Source organism: Mixophyes fleayi, chromosome 1 (genome assembly GCF_038048845.1).
Source record: "Mixophyes fleayi isolate aMixFle1 chromosome 1, aMixFle1.hap1, whole genome shotgun sequence".
NCBI classification, from domain to species: Eukaryota; Metazoa; Chordata; class Amphibia; order Anura; family Limnodynastidae; genus Mixophyes; species Mixophyes fleayi.
The window spans coordinates 427878084-427890191 of record NC_134402.1 but is presented as its reverse complement, the minus strand read 5'-3'; the positions used below and the strand labels follow the sequence as shown (position 1 = coordinate 427890191).

At 40.1% G+C, this 12108-nt stretch overlaps 1 protein-coding gene across 4 annotated transcripts in view; it reads left to right on the top strand.

The window, feature by feature from the left end:
* GHR (growth hormone receptor) overlaps window positions 1–12108 on the top strand; it is a 316411-nt gene that overhangs the window by 44512 nt on the left and 259791 nt on the right. The window lies entirely within an intron of this gene.

Below are 12108 nucleotides of genomic sequence, written 5' to 3'. Positions count from 1 at the left end.
ACTTTTATTGTTTCGCTGTTTTTAAGATTTATATTTTAGTTACAAATAATAAAGGTTATTTTTTTTAAGTAAGTTGGGACTAACAAGCTATTAGATAAGATGACATAATTCTGAGACCGATAGTGACTACATCAAATAAATTCTGTTCCTCTAAATGTCCTACCTTGTGACAGGTAAGCTTTCCCTGGAGGTGTGAGTGCTGTCCCTGCAGTCTGATGATCTCCTCTTAATTCAGGAGCTATGGTATTAAACAGGTGTCGTCTTATAGGTTTATTTGCTAAACTGCAGGTTTGAAAAAGTGGAGATGTTGCGTATAACAACCAATCAGATTCTAGTTATGATTTATTTAGCACATTCTACAAAATGACAGCTATAATCTGATTGGTTGCTATAGGCAACATCTCCACTTTTTCAAACCCACAGTTTAGTAAATATACCCATTATACCCCATTCATACTGCACCAAAAACCCGGGTTTTTGCAGGGGCACGCTGAAAAACCCGGGTCTTGGTGCAGTATGAATAGTCCAACCCCAAAATCCCGGGTCTAAAATCCCGGGACTTAGACCCGGGATTTTGCGAGGGGTAATTCCCGGGTCTCACCATTCATCCTGTAAAAAAAAAAATGTCAATGTAAAAAAAAATGATTTTAATTAATAAAAAATACATAACAAATGTTTACTTACCTTATTTTCAGCCAGCGGTGTCTCCGGTGCGTTGCCGGCTGTCAGGGGGACCTCTGGGTACTAAAATGACGTCATTTCTAATGGACTAGAAATTACGTCATTTTAGTACCCAGAGGTCCCCCTGACAGCCGGCAACGCACCGGAGACACCGCTGGCTGAAAATAAGGTAAGTAAACATTTGTTATGTATTTTTTATTAATTAAAATCATTTTTTTACACTTTTTTTTTGTAAAACCCGGGTCGGGCCCTGTGCCCCGGCAATATACCGGGTTAACAACCCGGGATATTGCCGGGGTGGCAGTATGAAAGTGGTATCAGTCTCAGCATATTCTGCCAATCAGACTTTCTTAAGAACATGGTAGTGTACAGTAAGACATTCTTAAATGGAGCTGTTAGTATTTTGGATTGGAAGGAAAATAGACCCCTTATATTTTTTTCCACATCTGTATATAACAGTGGTTATGTATTACTGATCTGAATAATATAGATGGCCTAACTGTATGTTTGATATGTAACTCGTGTTAATGACAATGTTTATTTATGGTATCAGTGTTACTGAAATTGTTCATATAATGTTAACACTTCTATAGAAGAACGGTGCTGCCATTAGAAATTAGTGTATACCAGGGATGTGTTGAAATAAAGAGTGGAAGGAGTATGATTAGAAGCTAAAGAAGGATTATGATTAGAAATAAAGTAAAGATAAGGGTCATAGGACGAAGCAGCAGAGGGTGAGAGGGATAAATGATATGGTCATTTCTTTGGAGATGGATTGAACAAAAGGCTATCTGATGTGGCAACTATATTGAAAGTAGAAATCCTCCTCATTTACTATACTTTTTTCATTAACTGAAGACATTCTGGTCAGCATGATTAAATTATAAAAGTTATACAAGGATATTCAATACACTGATTATACTGAAAACCTCAATATGTCTACCAAAAGCCTTTCAAGGGGTGATTTGTAAAGCTGGGTACACACTGAAGAATTTTTCCGACCCACGTGCTATCTCAAACGATTATACCTACAACTGAAGGTCAGGTCAGTCTGACGATTCATCCATACACACTGACACTATTTACCCTCAGATCTGTGCTCTTCATCTGGTCCTTTGTCTGGTCCTCTAGTCTTCAGAGAACGACAGCACATTATATTCATTCATTCATTCACTAATGTCACACTGATTAAAACCACCTTGTTATAGCTAGCCACGTGTCCTAACGAATTTCGTTAGTATCTGTGACTCTGAAACGAAATATTCTGTTTGAGAAGGAACAAATGAATTATTCCTTCTACAGCACTCTACACATTTATGCACTGTGACATCCAGTGCTAACATCGGCTGAAAAGAGCCCGACTCTGTAAACTCTATGGAGATCGTCAGCATGAGGAGTGCATACACACTACATGATCGTTAGGTGATTGATGGGAAAATATTGAACAGTACGACCAACCAAATGAGGCGACAATCGTCCATTTGGGCAGACTTCGACCATCGTGTCACTACACACACTGACCCGACTTTCGAACGAGCGGTCGTATGTCGGCTGGTTGAGTTGATTTATTTGACAAAAACCCTGTAGTGTGTACCCAGCTTTAGGCTAAGTACATACTGAAGAATTTTCCGACCGACATGTTATATACAATGACTTTACCTTCGAAGGTCGATCGCTCAGACGATTAATGCGTACACACTAGTCACGTTTTAGATGATTGCCGGACATCTACTACTCACAGCCATATTGTGGTGAGCAAAGATTTGATTTTCGTACACACTGAAATGACATGTGAGGTCCATGTAACAATATCATCAAGAAATTTAAATAAAGGCCATAGCATATTCAATAGTAACCAACCAAAACCTTATTAAAAAGAGAAGGGAACAAGTTTTCTTCATTCATTCATTCATTAGCACATACTTGTGTACGTTCGTTCGCAACTGCCTCCATAATTACGGCCGTATTTATGGAGATAGACATAAGCAATACACATATACATATTTTATTTTATAACACTACATTTACAAAAGTTTATAATTAAACTGCTATTGCTTTACCGCTAGAAGCACCTAATTACCAAATTAAGTGACGTGCGGATCTGCACCACATGGGACAGGTACAGGCATCACAAATTTACATACAAATTTACATACACACGCCCCAAAAGGAGCCGCAGCTCAGAGAAGTATCGGCAGTTGCTCGTGGATCGATCAGAAATTTATACACACTACATGATCGTTAGGTGATGGGGAGGACAATATTAAACAGTACGACCAACCAAATGAGCCAACAATCACACTTTGGGACAACTATCAATCATCGTGTCACTATACACACTAACCTGATTTCCGACTGAACGGTCGTATGTCGCCTGATTGGCCCAATAATTGGACGAAAAAGCTCTAGTGTGTACCCAGCCTAATGCGTAGCAATTTTTAGATATTAGCCAATTACTTAATAAATAGACCCAAATTGCTATTTAGAAAATAATATTTGTTGCTTTGTCGTGTTGCCGTTATATGGTGTTGTAGCGAGGTTTCCTTCCAGCAGTCAAACAATTGTTTACAACCCAAAAATTATGTTTTCAATATTTGTTGCTCTGTTGCGCTGTCGCATTATGTGGTTGTTGCTATGTGATCTCACAGGGTACTTTTTCGATTCTAAATAACTACGTAAGATTTTTTCAGCTTTACCTTGACGGCTGTGGAAGGTATTCACCAACAAAAATCTTTTATACATAAAAGATATATATATATATCTATATCTCTATATATATATCTATCTATATATATATATATATATATATACATATATATCTATAATATAAAAGCCTAGCGGCGTGTGTTAGTCTGTGTGTGAAAAAAAAAAAAACAAGCTGCAGCGCCACCTGCTGGGTGGAGTTATACACTGACCTACTAAATTCTTAGCATTATCTAATATATAAAAGTAAAAGCCTAGCGGCGTGTGTTAGTGTGTGTGTGTGTGTGTGTGTGTGTGTGTGGAAAAAACTATTTTCTCAGAAAGGGCTCATCCAATTGACCTGAAATTTGGTATACTGACATTATTTGACAAAAAAATTAGAATAGTGAAGTCAGTTAACTTCCATCATCCCCGCTTCCCCCCGTAGAAGGGGTAGTAAAGGCTAAATTTACGAGTTGAGGGCTCAAACTCATTTTCGTGAAGTAATTTTACCTCATGAACACACATGTGTAGCGGAGTGTGTGTGTGGAAAAAACTATTTTCTCAGAAAGGACTCATCCAATTGACCTGAAATTTGGTATACTGACATTATTTGGCAAAAAAAATAGAATAGTGAAGTCAGTTAACTTCCATCATCCCCCCTTCCCCCCCGTGGGAGGGGTAGTAAAGGCTAAATTTACGATTTGAGGGGTCCAACTCATTTTCGTGAGGTAATTTCACCTCATGAACACACATTAAAAAGGGCGCTTGCGTCGGGAAGTAACGCTCTTCCCCTGAGGAGGCCTGGGCTAGGCCCAAATGCATGACAAGAACCTTTTTAAGACCTTAAGTAACTTGATTTGACTAGAATGCATGAGTATCATGCACGGGTTAACTTATATATATATATATATATATATCTATATCTATCTATCTATATCTATCTATCTATCTATCTATCTATATATATATATATATATATATATATATATATATTTTAGATATGTAAAAATATATTTTACAACTATATGTATATTATATTATAGGGCCTGTGATTTTATACATATTGTAATAATATTAAAGTATCGGCTTATAATGTAGAATTATTAGTAGGGTAAGAATCCCATTTGTCATGTGTTATGAATGAGCGATTTAAGGAGCAATATGATATGATCCAGAAGATTAGTTACATTATATAGATTACATATTGATTTATCTATGCATTGAATGTATTCATGTCTGGTATGTGCTGTATGATAGTCATCACTGTTGTTATTGTGTAATTAATACTTTCCATTGCTATAATCAAAAATATAATATAACACATTTTTTGGTTGTCTGCATGAATCTAATAGATTAAATATTACCAGGAAACTATAGGGAGGAGTTTCCTGAGTTACCCCTGTGCTACTTATATCTCAAGTATTTACCCTAAGTGTAGTATAGATTCAGGTGGATGCACCAACCGCTCAATAATTTCTAGTAAAAAGGTGTAAAATATACTTAACTAAGATTGAGTTGGTTCCGTAGCAGAGCAGGCAGTTACTGACAGCTTAGCAGCAGTGCTGTGCTGAAATGCACTGTTCTGATTGGTTGCGTCATACGCGATGGGTAGGGCCATATATGTAACAGGAGCTCAAATGACTGCATTTTTAGCATTTTTGGTCCTAAAGATGTGGGAGCCGCTTCAGCTCTCTGTAATGGAGTGGTGAGGCAACACTTTTTAAAAGAGTTACGGTAAAATATACAGTTGAAGCTGAAAAATGTCATTTACCTTTATATAATTATGAAAAATTAGACTTTGGGGTTTAGTGGTCTGCTGTACAAATCAAATTACTGACATTGACCTTTGTGTCCCAATGGGTCTTTCACATATAAATATATAAAAGAAAATTTCCTAAAGTGGTTCTACATCTTCAAGGGACACTTCCCCATAATTAGTGTCCCGCCATATAGCAGTGGTAGTTCATCCCACGTATACACACAACCAGGAACATGCAAGTAATCTGCTGTTGTGGTAGGTTACTCTGATAAGGTGTTTTCCAAAGGAAGAGAACCACTTTCGGATAATACTGTCCCATTTATCAAAGGTCGAAATACCCCTTTTGCTGGCGATAAGGTGGTTGGTTTCACTTCACGCCAATGAATGAGAGGTTTACCAAAATGCGGTGAAGGGTCAGCCGCTGAACCCAGCTGCAGCAGCGGCTTTTGAATTGATCGAACCTATTTATCAAGCATCAAAGCGGTAAATGTACCATCTTTAGATGGACTTAACAGAATTATTCAATAGATTATTAAATAGATCTTTTATGTTGTGCAGGTAGGTCTCTTTAAAATGAATAGGACCATCAGGAACTAAATATTGTTTTCTGGCAAGACAATACAAAAAAATAATATATATATATATATATATATATATATATATATATATATATATATATATATATATATATATTATTTTATTTATTTTCTACTACTATATTTCAATGTAAAAAGCTTGTATTTAGTTATATATTTTTTTTGTAATAGCGTAACCTTTGTACAGCAGAACAGGGGCCTCAGGAGGGATAAGTAACTCTTATCACTATGGATAGATTTGTAATAAATAGTCCTCATGCATATAAAAGATTTTTCAGGGAACCAACTAATTATCTTGTTTCCAACACTGCAGGGTGTTTACATAGTAATTGAGTTCACTCTTGAAAAATTGTATGCGTCCTTGAAAATAGATAAATCCCTTTACAGCGGTAATGGAATACAGGCTGGCTCCTTTGTATATAACAATGTAGAGTTGCCTGCTTCATACTTCACACTAATATAAATTCTAGGTAAGCATACCATGTTCATAAGTAGGGTTTATTACATGCTGACATACATACATACATATATATATATATATATATATATATATATATATACACAGCTTAATTGATGATGAAACAACGAGGGAATAGCCCACACACGTCCATGAAATAGCTTTTGAGTCGATTGTCCCATTACTTTTGGTCCCTTAAAAAGTGGGAGGCACATATAGAAACCGTTGTAATTCCTAAACTGTTCACCTGATTTGGATGTAAATTCCCTCAAATTAAAGCTGAAAGTCTGCAGTTAAAGCACATCTTGTTTGTTTCATTTCAAATCCATTGTGGTGGTGTATAGAGCCCAAAACATGAGAATTGTGTCGTTGTCCCAATATTTATGGACCGTAAACTGTATGTGAGGAAATATGTGTACATGCTGGAAATGCGTATCTATGCAACGAAAAACCCAGATATACGGCCAACTTTATATGAGATACTTCGTTCTATACTTTAAGGGATTACTATCGGCGATACTTTGCTTGGAGAATCTTGTTTAAAGCAGGATTGCAGAGGTAGAAGTACAAGTACCTCTGTATTCCATCTTCTCTCGATAACAGAAGACAGTACAGCCCTAAAGGAGATTTAAAGAACAAAAAACATTTTCTGCTTGATAAAACCCAATGCCAAAAAGTGCAGAGTAAAAGTGCAAGCAGTATTACTGTACTAACCATATAATTGTCTTATGCTGGTCACATTGTACAATTTCTTTCTAGCCAGAGCATCTGTTTACTTAATGTTCGGCGTCCAAATTGAGCAGACAGAGCAACCACATTTTAAGTCATCCAATTGTTATATTGTTCCAAACTGAAATAACTTTCAATTGTAAGAATATTAGAAAGCAGTTTATTATATTTTACAACATACCACCTGCAGGCCTATCATCATCATCATCATCATCATTTATTTATATAGCGCCAACATATTCCGTAGCGCTTTACAATTGGGGACAAACATAGTAAATGAGAAGGCCCTGCTCGCAAGCTTACAATCTATGGAACAATGGGAGTTTGACACATGAGGTTAAGTCTACATTTTGCATTTCGTCCCAGCCAGACTGCAAAGGTAAAAGTGACTCATAAGCTAAATGATCCTGTCACACAACAATGTACGTCAGGGGTAGTTGTCTTGTGTGAAATTGTGTAACGGGTGGTACTAGGGTAAGGTAGTGAGTTTAAGAGGGTGGTTGAGGAATATTATAAGCTTGTCTGAAGAGGTGGGTTTTCAGAGAACGCTTGAAAGTTTGTAAACCAGAGGAGAGTCTTATTGTGCGAGGGAGAGAATTCCATAGAGTGGGTGCAGCCCGAAAAAAAGTCCTGTAACTGGGAATGGGAGGATGTAATGAGTGTGGATGAGAGATGCAGATCTTTTGTAGAACGGAGTTGACGAGTTGGGATGTTAGCTCCCTCACACTAACAATTTTTCTGATGTCTGGACCTAACCTATATTACTTATATTTTGCCCCCCCATTCAGAAAGAGAGATTGGCCACCGGTCACATGACTGTGCTGCCTATGCTGAGGCAATTGGTTTTCAGCACTAATAGGTAGTAAGCAGACGGTGCCTTATGGAAGGACTCACAGCCTAGTGATTGACTGGCTGTTAGCGCAGTGTTCCGGTCCTGCTCTTAACCAGTACTTGTGCAGAGCAGTGAGTGCTAATTAATGTTCTTACAATACATACGTTTTCTCACTGAAGTATTAGAGGTGTTGGAAGAAATACCACACATCCTACTGTAGATCATGACTAGTATTCCATACTTGCCCTTTCTCCCAAAATAAATGTCCGGGAGACTCCTGAATTCTGGGTAGGTCTTCCGGACTACTGGGAGAGCAGGCAATTCTCCTGCATCTTGCCCACTTCCTAGCGAAGTGGGCAAGATGGGAGCCTCAATTCACCACGAATCGCGTCATTTTTGTCCCATCCCCCACAACAAAATTTCAATTCGTCACAGGGGCGGGGTCAAAATAACACGATTTGTGGTGACACACCCCCCCCCCCCCAGGCTCCTGGAGGACAAAAAAACTCAATGTTGGCAAGTATGAGGTATTCACATGTCCCTGGAGACTGTAGAATACTATTATTATTGCCATTGATCCTCACTGTGTCACAGTGTTCCGCAGTGCTGGACAGTGTGGAATACAGAGCATATATAAAACAGACGTACAAGGTAGGAAAAATAAGAGACATCATAACAGAGTAGGGAGGGTCCTGCTAGTGAGAAAGCTTACAATCCAATGGACTTTTTAACTTACGATGGAAATCGAATTTTAACGTGTGTTGGGGGTGTAAAAAGATATCATGTAATTGTTGATGTGATCAGATGATCTCTATGATATATTGACCCAATGACTTTTCCAAGTAATTTAATTGCATAGATTTCATCATTGTAAACTGTGTTCAGTGATTAGCTTGGGATCCTCATTGATTGCTCATGTCATTTTGAATACTGCTAATTATCTCTTATTTCCATCTCTTTGGGCACCTGCTGTTTGTTTATATTTTTTTAACTCTTTTATGTTATTCTGGTTACAAATTGAGGATTCTGTTTGGTTGTTCATATACAGGTGATGTTGTTTGGAATGTGAGTGCTATAATTATTATTTAATCTGGTTTAATTTGATTTTGCTTATTCTTTTGTGTGTTAATCTGTTTATGATTTGAGGGATTTACTTCATTCACACTCATGTCAATATATGGTAATATTCAGAGAAGTTAGATTTTCTGTGCAATAGGACTTTAGTAGTGTGTATTGCTCATTTGCAGTTAATCCCTGGCTATAAATATAAGGACAATCACTCAAAAGAGCAAATGTTCACAAAACCATGTGCATTGATTGCAACCCCACTAGAGTTATATTCCCGTGGCTGTCCTCTACTCCCACAGCAGTGTTCTCCCCAGACAGTTTTACCAGCCGGGTAGCATTAAGAAGCAGCCTGGTCGGGAAGTTGTAATACTTTGCAATAATATTGAAAAGTGTTGGAAGTTATTGCTCACACCTGCCAGGACTGGTCAGACTGGTGGTCAGTGGTCTAACACACTCTGCTGGCTGTAGTGCTCACATAGTGCCTGTTCTAATAGGAGAAACAATGGCTTATTCTATTATATTAGGACTCTGTTGGACATTAAGAGCCAGGTAGCACACCCGGGAGATAGGTTCTGGTCAGGCAGCTAATCACTAATTCACTGTCCACAGCTGAAAAAATAACTCTCCTCGTTGACTAACCCTAACACTTCCACCCACAGTTTATTACAAAAAACGTCTCTCCTCCCACAATCTAATTCTAACTCAGGATATGACAAATCCAAGGATTCAGGCGCATAATGCGCCTAAAAAATAAATGCTGGCACCTAGATTTTGGAACTAATTTCTATTTAGGTAAATGGTCCACATGTTCCCTGGCTCCTTAAAAGCTAGACTGGCTATTAAGTATTACCTAGCCCTTCACCCACAGCATAGCCCAGACCTCTCTTCCCACAACATTCAACTTTTTGCCATGTACTTTTTGGAGTTCAGTGTTTGGCTCTCCTATTGTACCAGAATTGAGGGCAACCCCCTTTGACCCTCTATGACATAATTGATCATAAACCACAATTTGGGCAAATTAATGTTTTGATTGACTACTGGTTGTGCTATTTTGATAGGAGGTGGTGTGAGCCTACTCCTATCCCCTAGCTGTACATTTCGGGGTATTCCCACTGTGCCTTCCCACTCTTTATGCTCTTTTGAAGTCCACGCCTTTAGCCTCTTCTTTCCCATCCACCTCTGTGTCTCTGTCATCTAGCATCCCCCTGGCTCCACTTCCCTCTTTCTCTACAATTTCGCAGCATGGCTTCCCCACTACCTTTCTTCTGACCTCCCCTCCATCATACTAGGAGACTTTAAAATCCCTATTGACAACCCCACTGACCCTGCCTCAATAAAAGTTCTCTCGCTTTCTTCCTCCTATGGTCTTACTCAGTGGACCGCTTTCCCCACCCACTGTCTTGGTCACTCCCTTGACCTAGTTTTCTCTCATCTATGTGATCTCTCTGATTTCTCTAACTCTCCCTTTCCTCTCTCTAACCACCATCTCCTCTCTTTCACTCTGTCCTCCTCCCCTGCTCCCCCTCTACCTGAAACTATACTCACTAGGTGCAATCTTGACACACTTGACCCGTCTTTATTCTCCTTCCCTCTTGTAACTATCCTCTCCCCCTTCCCACCCTGGTATGCACTGACTAGGTGACCTCCCTCTACAAGCACTTCCTCACCACTGACCTGGACTCTGTTGCCCCGTCTCTTTGTTCCGTCGTCTCTACTTGCCTCCACAACCTTGGCACCCGTTTCTTTCAGAAGTGAACTCATGCTGCTGAGCGCCTCTGGAGGAAACTTGTTCCCTGGCCGAATTCCTTCACATCAAATGCATCCTCTCCTCCTACAGCTCTGCAATCTCCCTTGCCAAATAATCCTTCTTTAAGTCTCTCATTTATTTTCAGTCTTCCAATCCCCGCCGCCTCTTTACTATGTTCAACTCTCTCCTCCCCCACCCCCTACTCCCTCCTATCCCGCTCTCCCTTTCTGTCACATTCTTTGTCTCCCTTTTCTCCTCCAAAATTGAGGCTATCAGACTCCTCCTTGGGTCTTTCCCATGCTGCCCCTATTGCTCTACCTTCCTCTAACAACCAACCCTGGTGCTTCTTTTGCCCCTTTTCGGGTGATGAAATCCACTCCCTCATTCCCCCCCACTCTACCTCCCACATGGATCCCATGCTCTCTCACCTTCTCAACACCCTTTTCCCTACTGCTTGCTCCTACCTTGCCCACCTCTTCAATCTGTCACTCTCTACTGGCATCATTACCTCTTCCTTTAAACATGCCCTTATTTCTCTCATTCTCAAAAAAAAACAATCTTGACCCCACCTCACTTGCTAACTACTGCCCCATCTCTCTTCTCCCCTTTGCCTCTAAACTGCTAGAGAGGATATTCTGTAACCGCCTCACTAGGCAACTCTCGGAGAACTCCCATATTGACTCTGTCCAATCCGGCTTCCATCCCCTCCACTCCACTGAAACTGTTCTGGCCAAAGTTACTAATGACCTCATCTCAGCTAAATCTAAGGGCCACTTCTTCCTACTCATCCTCCTATACCTCTCAGCGGCCTTCGACACCGTCGACTACCCCCTCTTGCTGCAGACGCGTCTTCCTCTCGGCCTCTGGCTCTGTCCTCACTTGGTTCACCTCTAATCTCGCCAACCGCTCCTTCTCTGTATCCATCTCTGGTCCCCACCCCCCTCTGTCCTCCCTGTAAAAGTTCCTCAGGGCTCGGTTCTTGACCTCTTTTGGTCTCCAATATCACCTCTACGCTGATGATATTCAACTCTACATTACTTCTCCTGATCTTTCCCTCCTGCTCTCTCTCGTGTTTCTAACTGCCTTTCTGCCATCTCCTCTTAGATGTGTTTTCTCAAAATTAACATCACCAAAACTGAGCTTATTGTCTTCCCTCCTTCTAGATCTTCTTCCCATCTTGATCTCGCCCAATCCTGTCATCTCCAAATCCACAACATCGCCCCCATCTGGCCCTTCCTATCTCATGATGCTACTAAAACCCATTATCCACGCACTTATCATTTCCCATCTTGACTACTGTAACCTTCTGCTCACCGGTCTCCCCCTCTCCCACCTTTCACCCCTCTGCTGCGAGAGCCATGCCCTACACTGGCTTGCTTTCCCTTAGAGAATCACTATTCAAACTCCTCATTCTCATCTACAAGGTCCTCTCCCACTCCACTGCCCATTACATCTCCAACCTCCTCTCTACTCACACTCCATCCCGTTCGCTGCGATCGCCCATTGACCGTCGTCTCTCCTCACTCTGATCACCTGATCACACTCCAGAATCCA